The sequence below is a fragment of the Ambystoma mexicanum genome, chromosome 9, assembly GCF_040938575.1.
Source record: "Ambystoma mexicanum isolate Mex_15411 chromosome 9, UKY_AmexF1_1, whole genome shotgun sequence".
Lineage (NCBI taxonomy): Eukaryota > Metazoa > Chordata > Amphibia > Caudata > Ambystomatidae > Ambystoma > Ambystoma mexicanum.
In genome coordinates, this window is record NC_090931.1 from 1,293,005,745 (window position 1) to 1,293,031,825 (window position 26,081).

Sequence of the window (26,081 nt, forward strand, 5' to 3'; positions counted from 1 at the left end):
ACAACTGTCACCAACTAGGTAGTGTCGACCGCCTAAAGGAAACGTTCGGCTAACCCAGCCTCCGCATCGTCAGTCCCCCTGGACAACACGGGAAAGAAGATGGACGCTATGGGGAAGAGAGGCATCTACATGGCAGATAATTCTCTGGCTATATTGTCCCGATAGGACCAAGAGCTTTGATATAAGCTGGGCCCTATCCTGGAATTCCTCCCTGACAACAAGAAAGCGGAGGCTCTCGCTCTCTTTCAAGAAGGTGAAGTGGCGTCGGACCATGCCATTACGGTGCCAATGGATATTGCCGACACGGGCTTCTGACATATGGCAAACAGTTTGCCTTTGTCGGCAGGGATGGTTGAAGGCCACAAACATTCGTCAGGACTTTCATGCAAAGGTGCTGTGCATACCTCTTGACTGTGAAAATCTATTAAGGGGAAGGTGGTCGCCGAATCCCTTCAAGCCATAAAGACGGACATGGAGACGGAATGATCCTTTGGCACTCTACAGCAGCATCGCTCGTCTTTTTGCTCCTCCAGGGGAAAATAGAGTAGATCATCCAAGGGATACTCCACATCATACAGACAACCTCACCGATCCTCCATACAGGATGCCTACAGGTGTCGCTCCCAGTCCTTACGGTAGCAGAGGTCAGTGTCGGTCATCCACAGGGCAGGGAGCCGGAGCCCAAGCAAGCCTGAACTGGCCAAGGCGTTGGGGCCCCCACTCGTGCACCCCAGTGAGAGGCCGGCTGACGAAGTTCGTCAGCGATTGGAAGATCACCACTGACAGATGGGTGATGGATGCTCTCGCCCAGGGACACGCCTTGGAGTTCCAACGCAGATGCTCATGTATTCCACCGGTTCCCCATCAGGAGGAGCACATCCCTCAGAAGTGTGAGCAATGTAATGAAAAGGGGCGATATGGCTAGGTCCCCCAATGGTTCCAGGGCTCCGGAGTCTATTCCAGATACTTTCTTGTCCGAAAGAAGTCAGGGGATTGGAGACCCATCCTGGACATGGCCGTCTAAACAAGTATGTGAAATCTCAAAAGTTCAGGATGGTCACGTTGCAGTACGTGCTTGGCCAACTGGAGGAAGGGGATTTCATGATGATGGACCTAGAGAATGCGTACTTCCATGTCCCCATCCACAAGAAACATCGGAGGTTCCTACGGTTCGTGGTACAAGGCCAGCACTACCAGTTCATGGCCCTACCTTTCAGCTTATTCGGCCACAAGGCTGTTCACAAAATGCCCTGGCGGTGGCCCACCTGCATCTACAAAGAGTGCACTTTTACACCTACCTGGACGATTGACTGACTCAAGCTGGCCGATAACACGCAAAGGAGACTGTCCGACTGCTGACAGAGTTGGGGTTCTCTGTGAACTATCCGAAGTCCTGCTTAATGCCATCACAGAACGCACTGATCCTCAGCGCCAGACTCCACACAGTGGCCTGCCTAGCATCCCCGTCAGAGGATAGGCCGGCAGCCAGGGAAGATGAGGTACAACGGCTGTTGTCGGCAAAGATGGCCACGGTCCGGGCCATCACGTCTTTGCTGGGCATGATGTCCTGCATCTACCTTGTCTGTCTCTGCAGGTTGCAGATGCTACCCCTACAGGAATGCTTGGATGCATGTTGGATACATGGGTCCGGGAATTCTGCGGACAAGATCTCCCTCAACGAGGAGTTCCTGTGGGTGAGAGAGTGATGGGGAATACGTATCCATGTCGCCCAGGGGATGGGATTTCAAACCCCACCATACCATGAGACGGTCACCACAGACGCCTCTCTGGAAGGTTAGGGAGCTCAGACCTGACGTCTACATGCCAGAGGTCTGTGGATTACAGAGGAGAAGGATCTGCACACCAACATCCTGGAGTTACGGGCAGTGTTCTGGGCCATCAAGTCTTTCCTACTGTATCTGAGAGGCATGGTGGTGAGTATCTTCACGGACAACACCACTACCATGTTCTACATCAAGAAACGAGAGGCTATGTGATCCCCAGCGCTCTCCAAAGAAGTCCAGGACTTGTGGCATTGGGCCACCGGACAGTGTATGTTCCTCGTCTCATTCCACCTGGCCAGTGTCAAGAACTCCATCGCAGACTTCTCAGCAGGGAGCTGCACTCCTGCCATGAGTGGGAACTTCCTCAGGATCAGGTGGACCGTCTGTTCGTGAAATGAGGCAGACCTCCAAACGATCTTTTTCCCACTGCGATGAACTCAAAATGGCCGAAGTTTGCCAGCATGTCCCATCAACCAAGGAGCATGGGGGATGTGTTTTTCCTTCCTGTGGGAAGGTCTGTTTGTGTATGCCTTTCTCCCATTTCCTCTCCTGCTACATTTAATCAACAGACTCTGTGTCGGTGCAAGATGATACTCATCGCCCCAGCGAGGCAGATTTGGTGTCTGGACCTGCCGAGCCTGTCGGTGTCGCCTCCAGTCAAGTTGTTGGTACTTCCGGATCTGCTCACCAATGAGGGAGGCGTGATCCTTCATCACGACCCAGGATCTCTGAACCTGAAGGCATGGCTCCTGCAGTCTTAGATTTTGGAGGTTATGAGTTGCCAGCCTACTTCAGGGAGATACTCGCCAAACCCAGGATTTGTCGACTCTAAAGTGCTATGTAAATAAGTTGAAGCCTTTTGCTACGTGGTGCCGGTCGCAGAAGATTAACCCTGAGGGTCACGACTCCAAAGATTCTTCCATACTTGCTGTCCTTTGCAAAAGCTAGGACAGCAACGCGTCCCCATGGTTCACAGGTCCAAAGTTTACAAACTATTGAGAAGTCTTCCAAAAACTCTTTGTGCGTGTCACGTAGAACTTCAAGGCACAAGCAACGTCCAGCAAACGCAAGGCCCTCTCCGCCGGCAAAGAAGGGTTCGGGAAGAAAACAGGCAACACAAAGGCTCGTTGAGGTGGAATTCCGACAGAAACCTTTGGTATGAAAGTGGGGTGCGTACGCAGTACCACCCTAGATTTGTGGAAAGATGGATACAGCTGTTTGCAGGATAGGGCCTGGATCTCGCCCATACGTCTGGCTGAGGTGATGATCACAAGGAATCCAGTTTTCTACAAGAGAAACTTGAATGGGACTCGATGCATAGGTTCGAAAGGGACTAAGTTGAGCTCCCATGCCGGAGCAGGCGCCTTCACCAGAGGGAAAGATCGGAAAAGCCCCTTGAACTCCTTGATGATTCTGTGGGACCACAGCAAGGATCTCTCTCGGATCTGGTGTAGCGTGAGATGGCCGCCAGGTGTAGCTTGATGAATGCGAACCCTCCCTCCGGCCCCTCTGCGGCTCTTCTTGGTCATACTGCCACTTAACGTGCGTACCAAATATGAAGATGGCTGCCAGAGACGGAGCTTAGGGAGAGGACCGTCATTGGATGAGGGCAGTATGAATCAGAGGACAGTGATTGGTTTAGAGGAGAAATACAGTTTTATAGTGAAGGTTAAACTGCTTTTTCTTTTACTGAGGATGCCCAGCCTGACTGGGAATATTCATGAGCATGTGAATCCATGCCAGACGCATGCTGGAGAACAATAGTTACAGGTAAGTAACTTAAACCTTATTGGAATTGTCAGAACACAATAGTATGTTTGTTTTAAGAAATTGGGTCAAATATCAGTTGGAAACTACTAACTAAGCGGTTCCCCTACAAACTGGCAGTCCGTTCGAGCCGCTCCATATGCACAAACTCCTACCCAACACACACAAAAGGGGTCGAGTTGGTATTCAGGTTCGCAATCGCAGCAATACTCTTACTGTGCACCCTCGCGACATACAAAGGAAAAACAGGAGGAATTGAACAAACCTCCCTAGGCTTCAAAACAAGGACTTAAAGATTCTAGTCCCCTCCCGCGCTTCTCCAGTAGAAGGACCTATAACGGCATTCAACCACGCATGTATGGCAAATATCAGATCAGTGAGTGTTAAATACAGTAGCCCAAGGGTGCTGTGCAGAATTGATACAGAAGACTTGCAACCTACCGCTTCATGAAAGAAAAAATGCCATGTGATTACTGAGAGCTGCTAGAGAAGGAAGTTGAGGCTCTGCTTCTGAAGAATGCCATAGAGCCAGTTCCACAAAACCAGGACAACATATATTAACTTTACTTACTAGTACCCAAGAAAGACAAAACTAAGACTTGTCTTAAACCAGCAAACATGTCTGTAAAGCCACAACAATTTAAGATGAGCACACTACAAGACGATATTACACTCCACAAAAAAGGAATAAACATGACCATGGTAGACATGAAGGATGCATACTTGCATAGTTCAATGTTCCCAGGTGTAAGGAAGGCATGGTATCAAGAGAGACGGACTCAAAAGTATTTGTTTTAAGACTGTTATTTACTAAGGTTCCTGGATTGGTGGAATGCCTGACTGGCCCTAACTCTAAAGGGATGGTTCCCTTAACTGATGTTTTTAATGGCCATCGTTGTCCAATAGTCCAAAACAAATGTCTGTGTCTAAACCTATGCTTGCCCCCACACTTTACAAAAAATATGATACAAAGTTTTTTTGAAAAGGAAACGTAGTGATTCAACAATAATGGCAAAACAAGAGTTCGTTTCAAGTGGTCTTCTCACCAGGTGCAGTTTGGTCATTGTCACAAAGGGTTCACTCTACAGGGCTGTTCCAAAGTCCTTCTCCACAGGGCCCTTACAGTGAATTCCAATACCTTCCGTGCATGTGTTCTTTGGGGTTCCCTTCCCCAGCTTCAACTTGTTCGCTTCACTTTCTTCAATGGACCTCTCACAGGGACGTCATTTCACCAAAATGCTAGGGTTAGTGGCAGTGACATCACATGACCTTTGACCTCAGATGACATCACACGAAGTGATGTCATTTGACCCCCACCCTGAAGTGACAACACAGGAAGCAATGGAACACGACATTTCACCCCTTGAGAAAACAGGAAGTGGCATCACATAGCAAGTACTCTACGAAAACTATGGTTACGATATCACTATGTGATATACACTTCATACAAGAATAGATCACCATATCTATTGTTAATCAGTGTGCATAGGCACATATTACCAAATTCCTGTGAATGCAAGCAGACGTCCAAAGCCAAATGGTAATGTGTGATTGTATAGCGCTTAAGCGCTTTATATAAAACAAATACACATACAATATCACCCAACCTGTGTTGGTACTCATTTATGGACCTCTGATGGATGAAAGACTGAGTTGAGGTATTTAAGAACAGACTGTGACTTGCCCCTGAAGTGTGCCTGAAATAATCCTTTGAGTCTAGAAATTATTTTATAGAATTCCAGAAAGAGAAATTATTTGTTATTCCTATTCTTTCTTATTTAGGATCACTGCTCAGTGTTACACTTGTGGAACCCCCTGTTTTTAAAACACATTTTTTTTAAGCGGCCTGAACAGGAAAACCAGCCATTCCAAAAATAAAGAGCCACGTGCCGTGGAGCTTACATTTTAAGGGTAGCAAGGGAGACCTCGGGGGTCGCAACTGTGACTCTCCCCCACCCCCAAATGATGTCCCTGGCCTTTCAGGGTTCGCTTCCCCAAGCATAGGCCTCTTCCAGCTTATATCTCTATCTCCATCTCTCTAAAGATATGTCTATATCTCGAGATAGCTCTATCTCTAGCGATATCTCGATCAGCTCTAGCGATATCTCTAGCTCTAGAGATATCTCTATAGATACATATCGCCAGGCTCTTTTCTTTTCTTTAGCACGACCACTCTGACCCTCTTGCACCTCTTTGTTTTTGTGTGCTCCGTTCCCTTTGTCGTGCACACTTGCTCTGTCCTTTACTCTTTTTGTGTATCGTGCTTACACACTTCTACTTTACCACACACCTCTGTGCTTGTTTCTGTCTTTCCGGGTCACTCACACCCTTTTTGCATTATTCTTTCCTTTCGTGCTTCTTGCACCTTTTTCACAGGCTTCTAGCCCCCTTTGCATTCACATTACTTCACTGTCCAATTTTACTTTCTTTATTCTTGCACACATGCGCGTCTTCCCAGTTTTGCGCTTATTCTTTACACTGTTACTTGTATCAATGTCTTTGCACTCTTTGCACTCTTTGAAATCTTCCCATTAGCTTAATTTAAACACTCCATACATGCAGTCCTCTTTCCTGTGCATTTCCAGTGTTACTGCGCTCTTCACAACCCAGCTCTCCAATGCATTCAGAGTCACAGGGCTGACTTCTGCGCTTCGGCTCCACGGGGCACTTCGTTCCGAGTTAGGGTCTCACTGCTTGCCCTTCGGACACTCCTGGGCTGTCTAACCAGCCCAGGACAATGAGCACTCGCATGTACAGGTTCTGCATGCACGGACCCTTCTTGGCTCCCTGGCCACGCTTCTGCTTTCTCACTGCAGTTCCTCAACGTTTCAGCTTCATGGTCTCTGGTCCTCGGCAACTCTGGCGTCTCGGTTTTCCTCTGTTAGCTCTCCTACTTGCTCATACCTCTGTCAGACCACACCTTCTATAGTGAAAAGACCAGTCAATTGGAGTCAGGTGTGAATGGTTACTATCTATGGTTACTTGTCTCAGGAGGATTGCTTGGGAGCAACGCGCTTGTCTTGGAAGCAAGACGGCGCAGAGAAACACAGGTACGATCCCCGGGTCCGCGCTAAGAGACCTCAGAGTATTAAGCACGTTATAAATAACCAATTATAAATGATAAATCAAAAGCCTGATTCTATTAGTGGGACACATTTGAGTTGTTTCTACGATAGGTTGCTCTCATTTTTCTGTTATTCCTATGGGTAATCTTTACAGATCTTAGTCTCCTCTTCCCCGTCTCAGTATTTGTTGGAAATGGGGAGGGGGATTTGGGGTGAGATTAGAAATACCCCACTAGGGCTGAGGGAGAGTGGGTTGGTATACAATTGGAAAAGGGGAAATGCCGTGTCTCGCCCTTGGGTATTCTCATCTCAATCCCCCCGTGACTCTTAACTCAGGTGATCCTCCCTTGCTTGTCCAGCCCCGGGTCAGGATCCAAAAGCGATGGCCCTTCCCTGGCCACCTGAAAGAAGGATCCCGGGGGAATAGGTGGGAAGAAAACATTGGGTTTCTCACACAAGGCACAGGAAGGTTTCTAAGGTTCAAAATAGGAACACACCACTTCCAATTCAAGGTACTACCTTTTGGAATAACACCAGCACCCCGTGAGCCAGCCAAAGTGCTTGTTTTAGTGGTAGCGCACTTTTGTTGCCAGAACATCCTTGTCTATCCTTTACTAGTCGACTGGCTCATAAAAGGAGAAACATTAGAGGGTAGTTGTACAATACACAAAGGGCAGGAGTTCCTTTGCACATGGGATTCAAAGTCAACGAGGCCAAGTCAGGCCATTTACGTATGCAAAACAATTAATTTCTGGCTGCTAAATTGGACACAGGACTAGCAATAGCATACCCATCTCAAGAGAAAGTAGAAGCAATGCTAGCATAAGTTCCCAGTTACCAGATTGGTGCTCAGATAACTGTGAGAAGAGTAACTCTTAGGCATAATGACATCTTTCATCTGCATAGTTGCACATGTATCCTTAAATATGCGTAGCATTCCGAAGTGGCCCCTACGTCATTGGTAGCAGTTGTCTGGCAGATGAGATGATCTAGCGTAAGTTTTAGAATAGGTAATAAGTACTCTGCATTGTTGGAGAAGAACAAACCTCTTAAAGGGAAGACCATTCAGGCAGCCACTGATAAAAGCAACATTGGCAACCAATACCTCACTGCTAGGCTGTGGAGAGCAATGTCAGTCAAGAACTCAATGTACAAGGAGAATGGACACAGAAGGAGAGAAACGCATGAACATGCTAGAACTCCTTGCTATACAAATGGCTTTGCTATTGTTTCAAACAAGGCTATACAGCAAACTATTAGTCAATACAAACAACAACCCATTAATGACATACAGAAATAAGCAATGCACAACACACTCAGTAACATTGTCGCTCCAAGCACAGGACATATGGTACTCTAGTATCAAGAAGAGAATTTAAATTCAAGCACATGTCTCATGGTTGTTGTCTCGGGAGGATAGCTCAGGGGCAATGTGCTTGCCTTGGAAGCAAGACACACAGAGCAACACAGGTTCGATCCCTGGGTCCGTGCGCAGAAACCTATGGGTATTAAGCACGTTATAAATAATTTATCATATAATGTCTACCCGAGGGACAATCTAAGTAGAATTCTTCAACAGAAACGCGAGTAGGAAATCAACACCAACACTCCAACGAATGTTTAAAATGTGGGATCAGCCAACAATGAATCAGTTGGCAACAGCCCAGAATGCCAAATGCCAAAGCTTTGCATCCAAATACCAAGAGTAGGGGGGTCACTTGGGAATGTTCTATGGAAATGTTAGTTCAGGAAGTGTCCTTCATGTTTTCCCCCCACTGCTGCTCCACCGAGTAAGTAGTACACAAGCTACTTCACGAGCAGGTAACCCCAATCTTAATTGCGCCAATATGGGCAAGACAAACGTGGTACCCTGCCTCATGAGTGGCAATTCAATGGCCCATATAAAAATCAGATATTACAAAACTTACTGACACAACAGCGCACACAATTAACACATCCATGCCCACAGACATTGAAGTTGGCAGCAAGGCTCCTGAAACCCTAGAGTTTGGTCATGTGCAACGAACATTATGATGCATGGAAATGCTAAGGGATGCCAGAAAAGCCAACGCTAGACACCGATATTTTAACAAGTAGAATTTTTTTTGTCACATGGTGTACTCACTAGGGTATTAACCCTATTGACTATTCACCTTCAGATATTGTGATATACCTAATCGATTTTCACACTTGTTTGGGGTTTTAACTCCCTTAAGGTACATCTGGCAGCATTAGCAGCCTATACTACATCACAACAGAAAATATCCTTGTGGAAAGTGCCTGAAGTCCAGGCTTTTTTGGAAGAAGAGAAACAAACCCACCCTCTAGTTTCAAATTTACCCTATTGGTGTGACTTCAACACAGTGCTCATCGTGACTCCCATTTGAGCCAATGCATACGTTAACATTGAGACCTCACATACAACGTTGCTTTTATAATGGCAGTCGATTAGAAGAGTATGTGAAGTACAGTCTCTGTTACAGAACCCTTTCTCTGCATTCATAAGCACATTGTGGTTCTAAGAACTCGCCCTTAGTTCTTGCTGAAATACATTCAAACAAATTCCACGTCAATCAATCCATCGAACTGTGCTTTTGTTCCCCCAAATCAACAGACGGGGAGAAAGAGCTCTACACACACTGGGCGTATGCAGATCTGTAATGTTTTACAATGATAAAACAAAAGCAATAAGAAAAAGCCAAGCCAATTCTTTCTCTTTTGCGGTGTGCCCAGAAGGGGACCCTGCAACCAAGAGCAACATTGCTAGATGGATTGACAAATGCATTATACTCTGCAATTCACTAGCACATAACACATTACTGCTCACACGAGGCATCATTGTACATGTAGCACTGGTGCAGTATTCACTTTTATTCCCAATGCATCATTACAAGAGGCATACCTCTACACAACACTTATGTCGACGCACAGGCAACAGTTGATTGACAGGTAGTGCAAGTGATTCTTAAGCATCTATTTTCTGCTGTACACTTGCTTGCCCCCCACCTTCAGCCCCTGCTTGCTAACCTATGCAAAGCATATACATTTGAGCAGATTTGCTAGACGCAGAAGACTAATATTAATTCCCAGTACTTGCCTCCCTGCAAGAGAGCAAAGGGACAGTACAAAACCTCAGCTACAGACTCGGTTGCATTCACAACTTCCACAGACGTTTTGTCAGAAAAATAAAAGGACAAAAACGCATAGCGTATCATGGGTCCCTGTGCACATAGGATAGGATAGGATGACAGGCATGCCCCGCTTAATACATGGTATGTCTAATTTGAAAAATAAATATAGTTCTCTGAGCCATCCACTAGATGGCGTACTATGCAAAGCATGTGATTCTAAGCAGCTACAAGCCATAGGAAGACAATTACTGGGTAAGTAATGTGTGTATAATATCTATGTATATATAGGTTTCTCTTAGTATTGTTACAGATGGCCTGAATAGCACCCGGGACTCGAGTTCAAAAGGTTTTATTAATAAATACAGCAATGTTCTATTGAGCAATGGTTAGGCTATTCCAGACTGAGCGTGTTCAATTGACTGTACTGGCTTGAGAAGGGGTTTGAAAAGTGGCGCTAGGGCTGTCTTACTCTTCTCCTTTGGGATTCCCACCATAGTCCAGACGTTCATAACCCTCAGTACTATTGCTCGGTAACGCCTACTGCCTAGTCTGTCTTGTGCGAATTGTGTTCTCGGGAACACGTTGGCTCTCTATCTCCCTCAGGGACTTTCTATCTGGCCCTACACAACAGATGGTTGGTTCTAACAGAGTGGTGCATGTTTGTGCCAGTCTACCTTAAAGTCCCCACTGTCCTTATACTCTTTATGTCTGACATGTCTGTCCCCTTCCTCCTAGTGCCACCCTTCCTTCCACATTACTACTTCTCCCACTCTACCTTCTCACTACTGCCACTGCTCTTCTCACCACTATTACCACTGCTCCTCTCACTACTACTGCTATCACTACGATTGTGCCGTCTCCTCACTTCCCTCTATTCACGCCCACACTACTAGTCCTCGATTCTACCCTTGGCTGTTACTTCTGCCCCTCTTCCTCCTCCCACTCCTCCCACACTACTATTGCTCTTACCATCATTAATCTCCTCACAACCACTACTACTGCCCTTCTTACTCACACCTTCCCTACTTCTCTGCTACACCTTTCTCTTTGCACCCCATGTACACAGCCTTCTCTCCTAGCCTCACTCTAACACACACTCCCTCACACACTCACTATTACTACTACCCCACTCCTCTTCACTGATATCCTACACTATCTCGCTCTTTCACAGTTGTATGCGCCCCTGCTCCACTTCCTGCAATGCACATAAACTACAGACCACTGATACGACTATCTCTCAAATAACTTTCCTTTTCTAAACTCAGCCACCAACACTCCACTCTGCCGTCCGTCCTGCGCCTGGTCTCTCGGTCCCTTTCAGCGCCTCTTGCAACCTTACCCATACAACCCACAATCTGCCTTTCCTGCTGCTGGTTTATACTGCAGGGCTTTGTTCTGGGTCTTTCTCACCCACCCCATAGGCTGCAATGCTCACCTGACCACCTGCACAAATCAGTGCCCATCTCTTCCCCCAGAAGGACAACTACACTGGTGAGCAGCTTTAAAAAAAAATAAACTCTAACCCCCTCTCCCTTTTCCAGCACGATTTTGCAAACGGTGTCTGCTGGTTTCCTGTTGTGTTGGGGAGGAGAGGGAACTGTGATTTTGATTTACAGTTGCCATGGTGAGTGTAGTACTTCTCTGGGGTGCTGGTCACTGTTTAGCTTCATGATCTGTCTGAATTGCTGCTATGACGGTTTGCTGTTGCATTCTGGGAGTTGTGGTAATGAAATAGAACTGTGGCAAGCAACTGTATCGGGAGATATTGAGATAACATGAGTTGAATTAGTGTTGACATTTTCGGCCCCTCGCCGCCCCCTCCCCCCCACCCCTCAGCTACCCCTTTTATGTGCCGTTCATCCCATACCTGCGTACAACATGCTGGCTGGTGTTTTCTCGTGTCATTTTCTGAACTACCAAGCCCAGGAATCCTTGTAGCAGAGGACCGAACTTGCAGCGGCGAACGCAGACCTAGCAGAACGCTACACACGGCAGACCGACAATTAAGTAGCTTCTTTGCAAAAAACAAACTCTGGCAATGGCAGCCAGGACAGCCAATGTCAGACACTGACAGATCCGCATGTCAAAGGGGGTGGGGTTAGAGTGTGCCTTATGGCTTCCCACCTGTGTAACCCATCCCCTGTGGGAAAGCAAAGCAGAGATTGGCGGGGAGGCAGGTGGGCCTCAGAGAGCCAATTGAAGTGGGAGGAGGAGCAGGATGGGCGAATGTGGGTAATTCGAATGAGGTCACAATGCAAGGAGGAGGCAGACTAAGAGGGCAGATGGTGGAAATGTGGGGGAGTCGAGCGTGGGGGCATCTAGTGGAGAGAGTGCTGGAGGTATTGGTTGCTGAGCGAAAGTGGTACTTTTGCATGAGTAGCGAGATAGCAAGGTGATTGGGAAAGTGAAAAGAGGGTGCATGCTGAGGAAATTGAGTGAGGGGAAGGGGGAAAGTAGAAGGAAGGAAAATGAAATTAATTAACATCAGAATGAATAATAAGAGGGCGTGAAAAGAAGTCTGTAATAACTGGGTGTTTGTAAAGCACCAATTCTTATTTCAAGGACCATTGCAGTTCTTGTGGGAACCCAGGCTAGGAGCCACCAAGCAGACTGTCTTGGCAGTCACCCTCACCACCAGGCAGTCTTGATAGCAAGGGTTACTGATCTCTGGTGAGTATCTCAGTGATTTAGGGAAGACTGGTCTAGGGTTGAGGAAAGTTAGGAACCCCGGTTTCCGTGGTGCTGTATATGGCAGTTGCCAGATGGTATCTTTATACCCTGGATTTGGTTTCCATTACTGGCACGCCTGTGTCGACGCCCATTTTCGAGTTTCGAAAAACAAACTGTAATACTCCGCAGCTTCCACTAGATGTCGGCCTATGCACAGCATGTGAATCTAAGCAGATACAAGCATCAGAAATACGATTACGGTGAGTAATGTATCCCATATCGGTGCACAATCATGTCTGCCAAACCATGGCAAATATCGTAACTAAACAAACAAATCATTAATCAACCAACCTCAAGCTTACAACGGTGTCCTGAATTATTGGAGACCAAATCCAGGGTATTAACAAACTTTCCACATCCTAAACCCCTGGAACTTCAGGAGCTCTGTCCCACTGGAACCCCAACTACAGGCTGCAGGAAATGAACCTGATCAACGGAGAGAAAATCAGATCAGCGCGGTGATCCACAGTTCCTTTAAACTCCTATCTTCCAGATTACGAGGGTTGAGGAAGCCCACGGGGGTGTGGGTCTTGGAGTAGGGGGCGGGTGAAAGGGCAGGTGGCGAAGGAGGAGGCAGTGGAGTAAGGAGGGGGCATAAGGGAAGAAGGTGGGAGGACAAGGGGGATGGGTGGGATTGAGGTCAAGCTAGTTCAAGCTGATAATAAAGTACACTTCTTTTGTAGTTGGGATGTCCTTGAGGCCATCTGTAACACCCTTTTTTATTATTATTTTTTTTTCTAGCTGGGTTTGCATAAAAACACACAAACCTACCACCCATGCATATACTCGTTTCCTCTGCTCCCAGTACTGTCAATAAAGACTGAGGTGATTGTAGCAAACCCACAACTGACAATACGACTCCTAGCCAGATAAACTGAGAGACTGACTGATGACTGTTAATTGACAGACACGTGATTGTAGCTTCAATTACTTCGGCTAGTCACTGGTGTAAAAATGTAGGAGCGAACAAGCAATGGCAAAACCCAATAGATTTGCCGATTTATTGACAAATTCTGCAATCAATCAGTGTGTAAAAAGTTACCAATGAGTAAGGATTGGTAAAGTTATTTGTCTTCCCCTTTCTACTTGATCATTGACAAATGGCCTAAGCCTGAACTACTGCGAGACGTTGCTCATGTAAAAAGGTACAAATGAGCAAGCCATTCGTTTTTCCAATTGCTGTTCAATGACAAATGGTCTTTGCTTTCTTCACTATGTGCAATCGTTGTACAACAATTTATGACATAGCCATTGGCAAAGCCCACACTTTTAGCTTATGTTCATATTAATTGAAGGAAAGACCATTCATCAATCCACAATCGCACATGTAAATATGTGTGGAATAACTAGCATTGGCCAAGCCAAAACCTTTGCTGTTTGTTCTTGTTCATTGGAAAACTAATGGTTGTATCTTCAATTAAAACAAAAACAAAGAGGTGATGGCTGGAAGGTTTAGAATGAATCTTAACCACTGGCAATGCTCTGGGCAACCCTCCAGACCACCGTTCTTCGCCTGCCAAGCCATTACAGAAGGGGAAAGACCATATGCAAATCAGGCTTGGCTCCACCCCAAAAGGGGCAGTCCAGCCCGAACTGCTAGGCCACATCCCTTCTGCACGAGACCACAAGCATCCCCAATCGCCATTCGATCACTCGTAAAAATATAAGATATAACACATATTGGCAATACCATTACTTTACAACTAATCCTGCTACAAAAATGTATGAAACCCCCACATTGACAAACAAATGGTCATAGCTTCGAATCTCGTTTCATAAACTGTAACATGATTTCTGAGCATACAAACTTAAGATCGGAAAACTCACCTAACAAGCATTGCCAAAGCCAATGGTGTGCTATTGCTAGTTGTTCATTGACATAGGTTCATAAAATCCTCTCATTTTGTATGCTGCGCTGTACCCTCCATTACAATGTTTATATGCCGCTGTGCTTTAACCTTAAAAAAAAAAAACAGAAATCCATAAAACGCTTTAAAAAACTTTATAAAAAGTAATAAAAAGTTACTTAAAAAAGTAATGCCTACAGACTTTGGACTTAAAGTTACTATATACAAGGATGTATATAAATAATATCCAGGTATTTTATGTCCACTTTACTATGTATCTAAAACGTAAAGTCTACAAATATTGAAATAAATAAACGTTAAGCTTTAACATAATAAAAGTAAAAATAACATAAAATAAAAGGTTCCTTAAAAAATACATTGTTGGAATCTTAACACACTCTCATAAAAACAAAGTGACGTAATCGCATAACTGTACCTAGCACACACAAGCATATACACCAAACATGCAATACATTTGAAAAACATATTTGAAAAACATATGTAACTAAATAAAAATATGCACCTTACGATACAATTACCTCAAAACAAACATCTGCAGTTAGACTTTACAGGGTTTGAAATTGAGAGGGAGGTGGAGGGCGATTAAGGTCCTGTTTGTAGCCTAGAAGAGTCTGGTTAGCTTGATGCCAACAGCTGCCAGAAGCTACTTTCAGCTCCCCAAGCAAACTGATGCCAAACAAACATACTTATGTGACATTAACTCTGTGCGTTTGACACAATCTATAGATATGCATTAGGACACATCTGTATGAAATAAAAGGCATATGGGGTCATAAATAATGGACAAAATGTTAAGTTTGCATCTTATGTGGAAGTCATATTTGCGGGAACACTATGTGCTAGCTCCTCATGCCCGGTGGAAGCTCCTACTCGATAGTTAATGCAGGATACCCAGTAGTTGCTTTTAACACAACCCCTCTTCCTCATCCTCGACTCCATGGGCATCTCCTACACCAACTACGCTGACGATACCCAGATCCTCCTCACCCTCACTGGCAACTATGACACTAACTCACTGACCCTCAACAACCTCTACAACACCATCCAAGCCTGGATGGCAGACAATGGACTATGCCTCAACTCCGACAAGACCGAACTCCTACTGGTAGGCTCCCCCGACACGCTAAAGAATCTAGACTCCCAATTCAGTCATTTCACCATTGACTCCATTAAAATACCTGTCTCAGACATGGTCAAAACTCTTGGTGTCTACTTGGATTCCAACAACTCCATGGACAGACAAGTCAACGCAAAAGCCTCCTCAGCTGTGTACCACGCCAAACTGATCAACGCAGTCAGACCCTTCCTTTCCAAAGAGAATTACACAAACATAGCCAGAGCAATCACCGGCTCCAGGCTAGATTACTGCAATGAACTAGGAACTTCCAACAAAAACCTGGAAAGGCTACAAATCATACAGAACAATGCCCTTCACGCTGCCCAAGGTATCACGAAAAGAGAACGCATCTCTGAGGCCAGAAAACTAGCCCACTGGCTACCAATAAGGGAAAAGAATCATCTTCAAAGCTCTGACACTGACCCACAAGTGCATCCACCTCACCGCCCCGGTCTACCTCTCATAAAGAATCCACCCCGTCTCCTCCACAAGGCCAACCAGGTCACCATATACCAACATGCTCTGTGTGCCACTAGTAAAAAGAGCCAGAGCTGGAGGATCCAGCTTCCCTTATCTCGCACCATCACACTGGAATACCCTACCACCCACAATCTGAGATGAGCCCTCCCTCATTGCCTTCCGGAAAGCTATGAAAACCATCCTCTTCACATAAGGTCTCTCGCAGCACCATGTTTGCCAATAAACTGTCTGTAATGTAATAACCAAAGATGCAGGAGCTGTAATGACTAATCTGTTTGTAGTAATCTTAATGTGCCAATGACTGCTACCAATCCTGTACCCCCTGTAACTAGGTTCCTGCAAGTAACAGCGCCACAATGCCCCTGGGCTGTCTGCGCGCTATATGAATAAACACCTGCTTATCCAGTCTTGATTGCGATGGCTTCCTTACAATAAATGATGACATAACATACACCTGCAATCACTAGCTCCCAACAACGTATAGTTTTAGTATCCTCTTCATACCATTTTCACAACTAACATTAACTAACACACATACAAAAGCAATAGACAACCAAAACATTCACACATTAGCTCTGTCAGGAACCAGGAGCTCAATATAGTAGTGGTGGTTTGACACGTCGTGATGCAATTTAGGCTTTCTGACAATATACCACTCAAGTGTACATAAGGACAGTTTGAGGTGAGTACTGCCCGAAATAAGGTACACCCTGGTACTTCAACAGCTGGCTGCAAGAAAATTAATCCGGCATTAACATGAAGCTAAATGCAATGAGCACTCCAAAGCAAGATACCGAACTGATACTCACAAACAAGAAAATCAGACTGGGACTGAATGTTCCAAGTTAGATCAGTGAGTACACTGAAAGCAAAAAGGGACTATTACCAAGAGTACAAGAAATAACTAGGAAAGCAGAGTCTTGGGCTTACCAAATGAGTGTCCTGGATAGTCGCTGCAGAAAATGTGGGAAATGAGTTGGTAGTCCGGGAAATGCAATGTCTTTGGTTTTCCTATACCCGCCGGCACGAGGACGCCTAAAAAGTTAATTGATCCTGGCGCCGTTGCGCTGATGTTCCTTAAATCCTGCGCCAATGTCCTTTGGTCCTTGCGCCGATGCGCGGTAATCCTGAATGTCCGAAAAAGTCTTTTGACAGTTCCAGAAAGAAGATTAAACACAGGTAAAACTTGTGGGATGAAGAAGTTGCAGTCCGTGGACGCTCTGGTTTTGGTAAGAGCAGGTAAGACTTGGAGGTTTACACAAATTCAGTCCGTGGCCGTTCCGGGTCTAGTACGAGCAGGTAAGATTTGAGGATTCAGACTAATGCAGTCCGTGGCCGTTCCGGGTCGAGTATGAGCAGGTAAGACTTGGTAGCAATGACAAGGAGAAGGTAATGCAGGTAACAAGACAGGGCCGGGGATACAAGAAGCCAATAAAACAAGACACGAGGTAAGGAGCTTTAGGAATTTAGACAAATTCAGAAGCGCTGCTGTGCGCGGAGGCGCGGCTTAAATACAGGTCACCTGACCTTCCGCACGGGACGGTGCCGTAGCCCTGAGCGCCTATGCGAATTCCATGGCCGCCAGCGTTTCCACAGTAACATATAGCGTTCTGCAAAAGGACGTGCAAGAAACAAGGGAGAACGGGTCTGAGTCGTAGCAGACCCTCTCAATTTGGACCCAAAAACGTTATATCCCGTGGGTTTACTAGACAGTTGGTTATTACGTGAACTTCTCCTCTGATTATCCGATGGGGCATACAATGGAACCCTGACAAGCTCCAACCTAAAGATTGTGAGTTGAGGGTCCAACAATGTTGGTTTTAATGTACTTTTTATGTTTTCTGTTCAAGTTTAATGATGGCAGAACTTAACGTTCCCACTGTTTGACTTTACTTTTTAGTTAGATAGTAACCTTAACTTCTGAACAAGTTTTTCTCTATTGTGTGCATGCGTGCATGGTCACTGGAAGCCTTAACGTCAGAAATGTGTTTTTTGGAAAACGCTTATTATATTATTAGATGTGTTCTGCCCATGCTTTCTTAGACTAGCACCAGGACTATTCGGATGTGCAATTTTTATGTTATGTTGATAATGATGCAAGCAACCATTCTTCTGTTTGATTTCTGTCCCAACACCAGAAAGAACACTGCATTGTAGTGCAAGCTTTGAGGAAAGACGCTTTTACTAGCATAATGCAGTGCCTGACCCGCCCGAGGAAAGCGTGCAACATTTCTTTAGACCTTTTAGAAAAAGAAGGCGTTTTTTAAATGGGCTCCATCTCTTAATAAATTAAAATGACTGAAACCTCCATGGCTAATGACTGAAGTAATATATTCATCAAGGATTCCCTTCAGTTAATTATATAATTGGTGACTTTTAAGGCTAGAATGTTCTTATTCTAGTGTAGCCATCCTTTACCAAACGAACCCGTACTGTTTTGATTGCACTGTCAATTGGCAAATTAGTCTGTCCATTTGTTTCAACAACCTTTGGTTTTTTGGATTTGGCTATTTTCTTTCGTGGTTTGAATTACGTTTTGAAGTGGGACTGAGCTCCAGATTTTGTGATTGATTGCATTATTTATCTTAAATAATTTGGTTGATTGAACCCATTATGTACACATGTATCCATTACATCTAGCCTAGTTTACAGAAGGCTGTCATTTAACTTCTATCAACTGGCATCAAAGATGGCCTTAGACGTCCGAAATGCACTGCATTTCCGACTTGTATATGTATAAATACATATACATGTGTGTACAGCCTTCGATCAAGCCTGTTGCATTTTTTTTTGTTGGTACCAAATAGTTCTTAATATGTAAAATGTGAAGTCAAATATATTTATTTTGGTAAAAATTCCATTAATTCTCATGCAGTGTTATTCATACATGCATCTGCGACATAAATAATAAACACAGATTTAACAAGCACTAACTAAATACAGCATAAGGTTTCCAATTAAAAACACAACTAATGAGTAAACTCACTTAAATGATGACCTTTAGCTAAAAACGTTATAATCTTAATGCAATTACTAAATGCATATAATGGGGACGTATCACTTTGTCTTAATTTCGTCCACTGAACCATCTAGCACAATTCAGAACGCCTTTGCACTAATAACTTTTTCTTTAAGAATTGCGAAGCCCGCAGAAAGACGTGTCCGAATGAGACTTGAGGCAAAAAGGTAAATCCGGTCTTATCCTTATATTATTTATTCCAAACAGGAGGAAAGTTACTTGCCCATCAATGATGTTGGATAACGAGGGGGCAAAATTTTAGAAATATTGATGTCTTAATGGGCAGTCTGGCAAAATGCTACTTTTTTCATTTCGTGAAGCAACACCTAAGGGTAATAGTCCTAATTAAAAATGTAAAGAAAGCAGCCTGGCGCTGGTATCTTCTTCGATCTTAGATTAATAGAGTTCTTGAGGTAGACGTTCTTCCCCTGGTGATACCGATGTCAAGCCTGAGTAGTACACAGTGGCCAATTTTCAGGGGGAAAAACACACCTCAATGGTTCTTTTAATAGAGCGTCTAATAGGAACATGACCTTACTGGGGATTCCCGAGACTATTCCCAATATTTACTTGAGAATATGCTTAAACCAACAGTGGTTGTTTGAACCACCCTGAGCCAATATAATTGCAAAGGCCTCGGTAAGGAGCTAAAGACTCTGTTCCAGAGTTTAGGGCAATAAAGCAAAAGCCTGTGTTTCACCTCATATACCACCCCATGTATCCCAAGCACCAGTTGGAGGGGTAAAGTTCGTGAACCCGTAGAACACGGAGCAAAGATTTAAAACGGTTGTTTTCCTTATTCTCCAATTATTGGTCGGTGCTACAGCCCCAGATCTCTTCTGAATATAGGGCTGCATAGAGAGCCTTAGCTAAATATATTTCTGTGGTTTGTACAGTAGCTTTCCTTCTTTAGTGCAGTGCCATAGCTAGAGAAGGAGATCTCGCTGTAGGCAATTTGCTTTTGCTAAAGACCTTTTTCATCTATACTGACTCCAAGATGATCAGTGATCCACTATTTCAAACAGGAATTCTCAACTGTAAATTCCTATTAACCATTTTTCTTCGACCATATCAAATACTTGGTTTTGGAGATATTATTTGGTAGTCCTTTCTATCCATCATTCCTTTAGGAAGTTGTACAAACACCTTCAGCATCAACGGGCATTTCCATCAATGGCAACCTCGCCTCATCACCATTGACAGAAAGGAGCATTTATTGTGTACGAAATACCCCTCCCATAAAAACCTTCAGCAGTAATTGCAGCTGGAAGTAAAAAAAAAAGTTTTTCTGCTTTTCCAAAAGTTAATTAATGCTGTGGCAGTTTCACTCATTACTAGGTCATATTTTGTTGCATCGTGGGAGTTGCGGGCGTTTATAGACCTAGCTCCAGCATTTTCTGTAAGTGGTAATTTTACCACAAACCGAACCATAGCAGAGTTGAGTTTACCGCCATGTTATTTTCCTTTTCTGTAATGGGCCATATTTTACTATTGGAGGTATTCTTACCACTCATTCTGGAAGGATATGTTTCTTTGAATCAAGACTTACTCCAACCTGGGCAGTGTGCAGGAATAGGCAATGTGTTGTTGCTCCTGGGCCATTGTGAGCCATATTTTGAGGATACTTTACAAGTACTCTGGCATCTGGCCTTGACTATCTACAACTTGACTCAGTTGATGATGCATGTTAAGATAGCATTGCATCTGCTGTTACTTCTGGGACTCTGAGTAGCACAAAGGACTGCGTTTTCATCAATGGGGATGGCATCCTTGGCTTAAGTGGAGCATTCCCCCTCCTCTCTTTCGGCACCCAATAACTTGGTGTGGTAACATAACCCGTGTATTTGTAGAGCGCACGTTCACCCCACACAGGGGCATCTTGGCACTGTTGACAGAACGGATGTTTATCGTTACCCAACTGAATGGTGCTCCTTTTATCGACATCGGAAAGATGAAAGGCCGAATGGACCTGCTGTGATTCGAACCTGTGACCATTAGGCAAACGCAGGCTCCTGTAGTGGATGCATTAGTCCACCGAGCCCCAGGCCGGGACTCCCAACTGACTATCCATTTGGCCTGGTGAGGCAATACTGCCACTTGCAAAAAATAAATGTTGCACTGTCATGAAAGGGAAAGGGTCCCCTTTTATATAACGACCTTCTATAACCGGTTTCCTGTTAAGGAGCTGCAGAATGATTGCTGTGCCCAGGGAGGGTACACTACACCAGCATTAGGTCTAGTTTCAGGATACACTATCTTGGCTCATGCTGCCTGTCGAGACCTCTTCAGGCCTTTTGGAAAGAAAATATGCTGTGGCAGAGCACCAGTGATGCGATCCAGGAAGTGAAATGTGTCTCGCGCTTAATGCCAGAAGCCAGACTCTAGGCACAGGGCCAGGTTTCAAACCCGTGATGTGCTTAGTCTTCTTGCTTCCAAGACAGACGCGTTACCCCTAAACTATCCTCCTGGACACTAGCTGCCCAAAGGTTTCTGTACATTATTTGTAATCTGAGTCCATCAGTGGGAATGTTTCCATACTCTTACCGAGGGACCCTTGCACCCTCGGAAGTATGTGAACACCAAACTATTTGAGGTTTGACTCGTGGGAAGCACCCTTGAAAATGTTGTTACAGTAGCCAAGTTGGAAAAGAAGCAGAACCTGGATGTGATTTGTTCAATGGCCTGGCACAGGGCACTGCCCAAGCACCCTAGTTTGTGGGGTCAGTCTTGACCAGGCCAGTCGAAATAAAGGTCAACACCCAAGGGATAGCCTACCAACTCGGGAAGAGGATCTGTGACCAGCCTGCACTGAGACCAAACGGTTTGTCAACGGTCACCCTTACTTAGCTTGGATTTCGAGTCAAAGTTCATTAACAATTGAGTGTCATTAGTATACATTTGAATACCATGGTGAAGTATATTCACCAGCTGAGCCACGTAGGTATTGAAGAGCAAAAGTGTACAGGCCCCCGAGACCCTTCTGCTGCTGCTTTATATTTTGGGTATGCCATTTCCACAGCTTTTAGTTCTGTGTTCTGTTCTAGTGCTCCATACTTTTATGGCAAGCCCTTAAATGTTTGCCTTACATTTAAAAAAAGGAATGCCTGGCCGCGTACGCTTCTTGGAATAAGTGCATTAGTAATTCACATGGTGATTTTATTTTGCTGCAGGACAGTTGTGTGCAATTTCAAAAATGAAATCCACAGTATCGTTGAAGAAGCCCCCTTGAAACAATACTGCGCATTGTTTTTCCCCCCTATTTTTTCTTTCAACCATGCCTTCCGAATTGCGGTGGAGTATGGTAGCCTGCTGGTGTGATCTGCAAATCTGGGAATTCTGGAACGCATCACTCATTTGCCTTCTCAAGTGTTACCTGATCCAGTACCTCACTGTAAATACTGAACTTTGCCAGTGATCATGAACGTGAAATAGTCGTCTAGCCCACTTTTGCCGACATTTTTACCTATTTTTGTAACACTTTTTTTGCAGCAAAAATGCATATGATGAATTGGCTGACATTTATATACGGGGGTGTTCAGGGGGACGGTTCAAAGGGGTCTCCCCTCCCCCCCCCCCGCATTTTTTGGCAGCAAAAAAAGTTGACAAATCGGTGAAATATCTGCGAAAACCGAGGTCGCAAAAAAAAAATGCGGCCAACGTTCCTAGAACCGAAATAGTGGATTTTAAGTGAGGACAATTCAATAGGAATAAGTTTGCGCCTAAAAATAATAATTTTGCCTCTAGCGTGGCGATTTTATGGTGCATGCTCTGCTGTTTTATTTCCTTTTACAGGGGCAAGTTATCCCCAGTGTGTAGGGGTTATCCTATCGGGGCAAATAACAAAATCCTAATCCGATGGCCGATATCGTTACACATGTAGGCAGAGTTTTTGTATTTTAAATTTTTTATGAACTTTTGCATAACTTAGATTAATGTCTTCCTCTCGAACAATGAATGAATGCTTCGTCTGTCTCGCTTGGTTCCAGCCCACCCAACTCCCCCACCCATCTTCAGCCCGTGTCTTGTTCTGCATTTCTATACACAATGTGCTGTTTGTCCATACCAGGTATACCTGACCACGATTACTTCCTACGAGGGCGACGGGTTTGAATTCGCCGTTTGTTCTGTGACGTGTGCGGAGGCCAACAGTTTTTGAAGCATTATTCTCCAGGAGTTTAAATATGTATTTTGCTCCCCGTGTCCTCGCTGGGCTGATTCTTTCCACACTGAGGTTTCAGAGAGTGACCATTTATCTCCCAACAACCATTGTGCCTGCGTTTCGCCAGGATATACGCCAGGTCTTTCAGTTTGCTAACATGCTTTGCCTGCTTCAGTTGCCGAAAGATGCCGAGCAGGCAGGCTATGGGAGAACGTATGTCTAATGTTATGTCTGCTTTGGCTAACATTTATGCTATGCCAGTCCAGTATTGTTGGATTCTCCTGCAGGGCCAGAACATGTGTACCATGCCAGCGTTCACTGTCCCACATTTCGGGCAAATGTGTTCTTTTTCTTTGCTAAAACTAGCAATTCTTCGGGGAGGTGGGGGGGTTAGATACACCCTGTCTGTTGCATATAGCTGCTGTATTAGCTGTAGTTCTGCGTTTCTAGACACTGTTTTATGATAAACTATCGCTCTCTCCCATTACTTGTCTCTTATCGGCACTTGCAGCTCTTTTTCCCAGCGTTTGCGGGTCACCTCTAACTCCCCCGCTAGGTCGTCATTAGTTCGTATGATCTAGATACTGCATTGCCCCCTTCTGATATTCTATATCGTAGAATGTTTCCATTGCTGTATTTTGTATGGACTCCCCTGACCCTACTCGCCATTTCTGCTTCAGCCTTATGAGCAAAGCGGCATGTAGTAAGTGTTACCCCTCGTCTAATCCCGTTTCTAAAGTGAGTGTACCAAAGTCTGCTGGCTTTCCATCCCGTAGTAAGTCTCCTATTGTCGCCACCCCTCGAGGTTTGCAGTATCTTCTCAGCTTTATCCTGGTTTGCGTCTCTTCCCCACCCAGCGCCGTCCGTGGGATCTGAGGCGAGTAGGGTAATTAGTTTCCTAATAGCCAACAAGCCTTATGCCATACTTTTACCCCTAACGTCAACAAAAGCAGGGGTCTCGCAAATTGTGCCACGTGTGTCCATAACACCTCCTTCAAGAAGAAGGGGGTGCACGCAGGTTGTAGTAGATGGGTATCCTGTGTCTGCTCATCTGACAACCACCCTGTGACAAATTGTACAGAACGCTACAAAATACACTTCAGTTGGGCACATTAATACCCCCTTGATTATATGGTTTATGCAGTTTTTCACGGTGCTAATCTACATCTGCAGTTATGCCACAGGAACCCCCAACATACAGCATCTTGTTTCCTGAAAAAGCATCCCGGGATGATATGCAGAATATTAGTGAAGTAGTGGAGGAGTTTTGGGAGAACCACCCTCTCCAGTAACGCTGCCCTGCTCATCATCAGCGAGAGAGGCAACCGGGTCCAAAAATCCATGGATTTCGTCAACTTTTTGAGCGCCTTCTGCGTGTTTTGTGTGTTTCTGCTTTTGGGTCATGGTAGATGTCAACCCCTAGATATTTGAATGTTTCCACCTCCCACTTCTCAGGAAGCACTGGTAATGTGTTAACCCGATTTACCCATATATCCTGCTAAGGGGAACAAGCACGATTTCTCTTTGTTAACTGTAATAACTGAGAGGTCTGCATAATGCTCAAATAATATTTCCAGTATATATTGCAGGTTGGTTTCCGGGTGTTGCACGTATAGGAGCATATCGTCGGCATATAGGGAGTTCAGTTCCATCTACCATGTGTGTCTATGCTGGCTTCTTGTTGTTCTCTGCGGAGGTACGCCGCCAAGGGTTCTAGAGCTAGTATAAACAACATGGGTGACCATGGACATCCCTGCCTCATGCCCTTCTCAAGCGCCCATTGTTTCAAATTACACTCGCAACCGGAATGCTATACAGCAGCCGTACCCATTTAATATATGCAGGTCCCATGCCAAACTCTTTCAATGTGGCTAGCAACCATGGGCATCTAACAGAGTCGAATGCCTTAACCGCATCTAGCGAGGCTATTGCGTAAAGATTAGTGCTACTCTTGGTGTGGTCAATAATATGGTGCAAGTTTCGAGAATTCCATGTAATGTTCCCATTTGAAACATAGCTTGTCTGGACTGGGTGTATGAGCCTGTCTATAATTGTTTTAAGCCTGTTGGCTAAAAGGGTTGTGAGTATTTTCCTGTCTTGATTGAGTAGTGACAGCGGTCTTTATGATCCGCAGTCCATGTCCGGTTCGGAGCGCAAGTATTAGTAATACACACATCCGTTTTCTCCAGGAAGCCATGCACTGTAATCATCCTACCTTCCCTATCTTTGACCGTCTTAATTACCCGTAAGGGGACCGTCTGTGCTATCGATACTAACACCCCTCTAGCAATATGCCGAATATGGTGAGTCCGGTGTGTTACCATTCCTTCTATTGGCTAGGTCCCTTTGTTTCTCCTCAACGAGGTGTGGCTCTTGGAGGAACGCTATATCTACCTTTTGGCAGCTTAGGTATGTCTTAATCCTATTCCTCTTAAAGTACCTATTGAGCCCCCTGACATTCCAGGAGGCTATCTTGAGTACTTCCGCCATGGATAATATCTCCTGTGTCACCTGGTAATTGCGACATGACCAACGTGTATGTGATATTTTGTGACATAGGCTGACTCCCAACTAACGATCGCAACTTCCCTGCCCTCCCGCCCCCAAACAGTTGCCCATCTCGGTACCTTGTGCTCAGGCATATTCGCTTCTCGCTCAGTCCCCAGTTATCTTGTCCACTGGTGTCCGGAGTGCAGCAAATGGATATGTAACAGCTAGTATCCGATAACAAAAACCTTACACGGGTAAAGGCGCTTTTGCACTGTGCTCCTGGTTTATAGGAGTCTGTGTTGTCTGTTCCTGCTACATACTCAAAGGATTAGCGTCAACAATTTATTTTGTGTGGGTTTGCCACTTATGGTTAATTCACCAATGGCTTATTCCTGTTGTTGCCGGGGTTTACGGGGTGCTTCGCTCAGGTCTCCGCTGTGTCTGCCGCTTGTCCTTCGGACCTTAACAGGA

General features: G+C 45.0%; 1 protein-coding gene across 1 annotated transcript in view; it reads left to right on the forward strand.

The window, feature by feature from the left end:
• SNX4 (sorting nexin 4) overlaps nt 1–26,081 on the forward strand; it is a 1,088,579-nt gene that overhangs the window by 906,718 nt on the left and 155,780 nt on the right. The window lies entirely within an intron of this gene.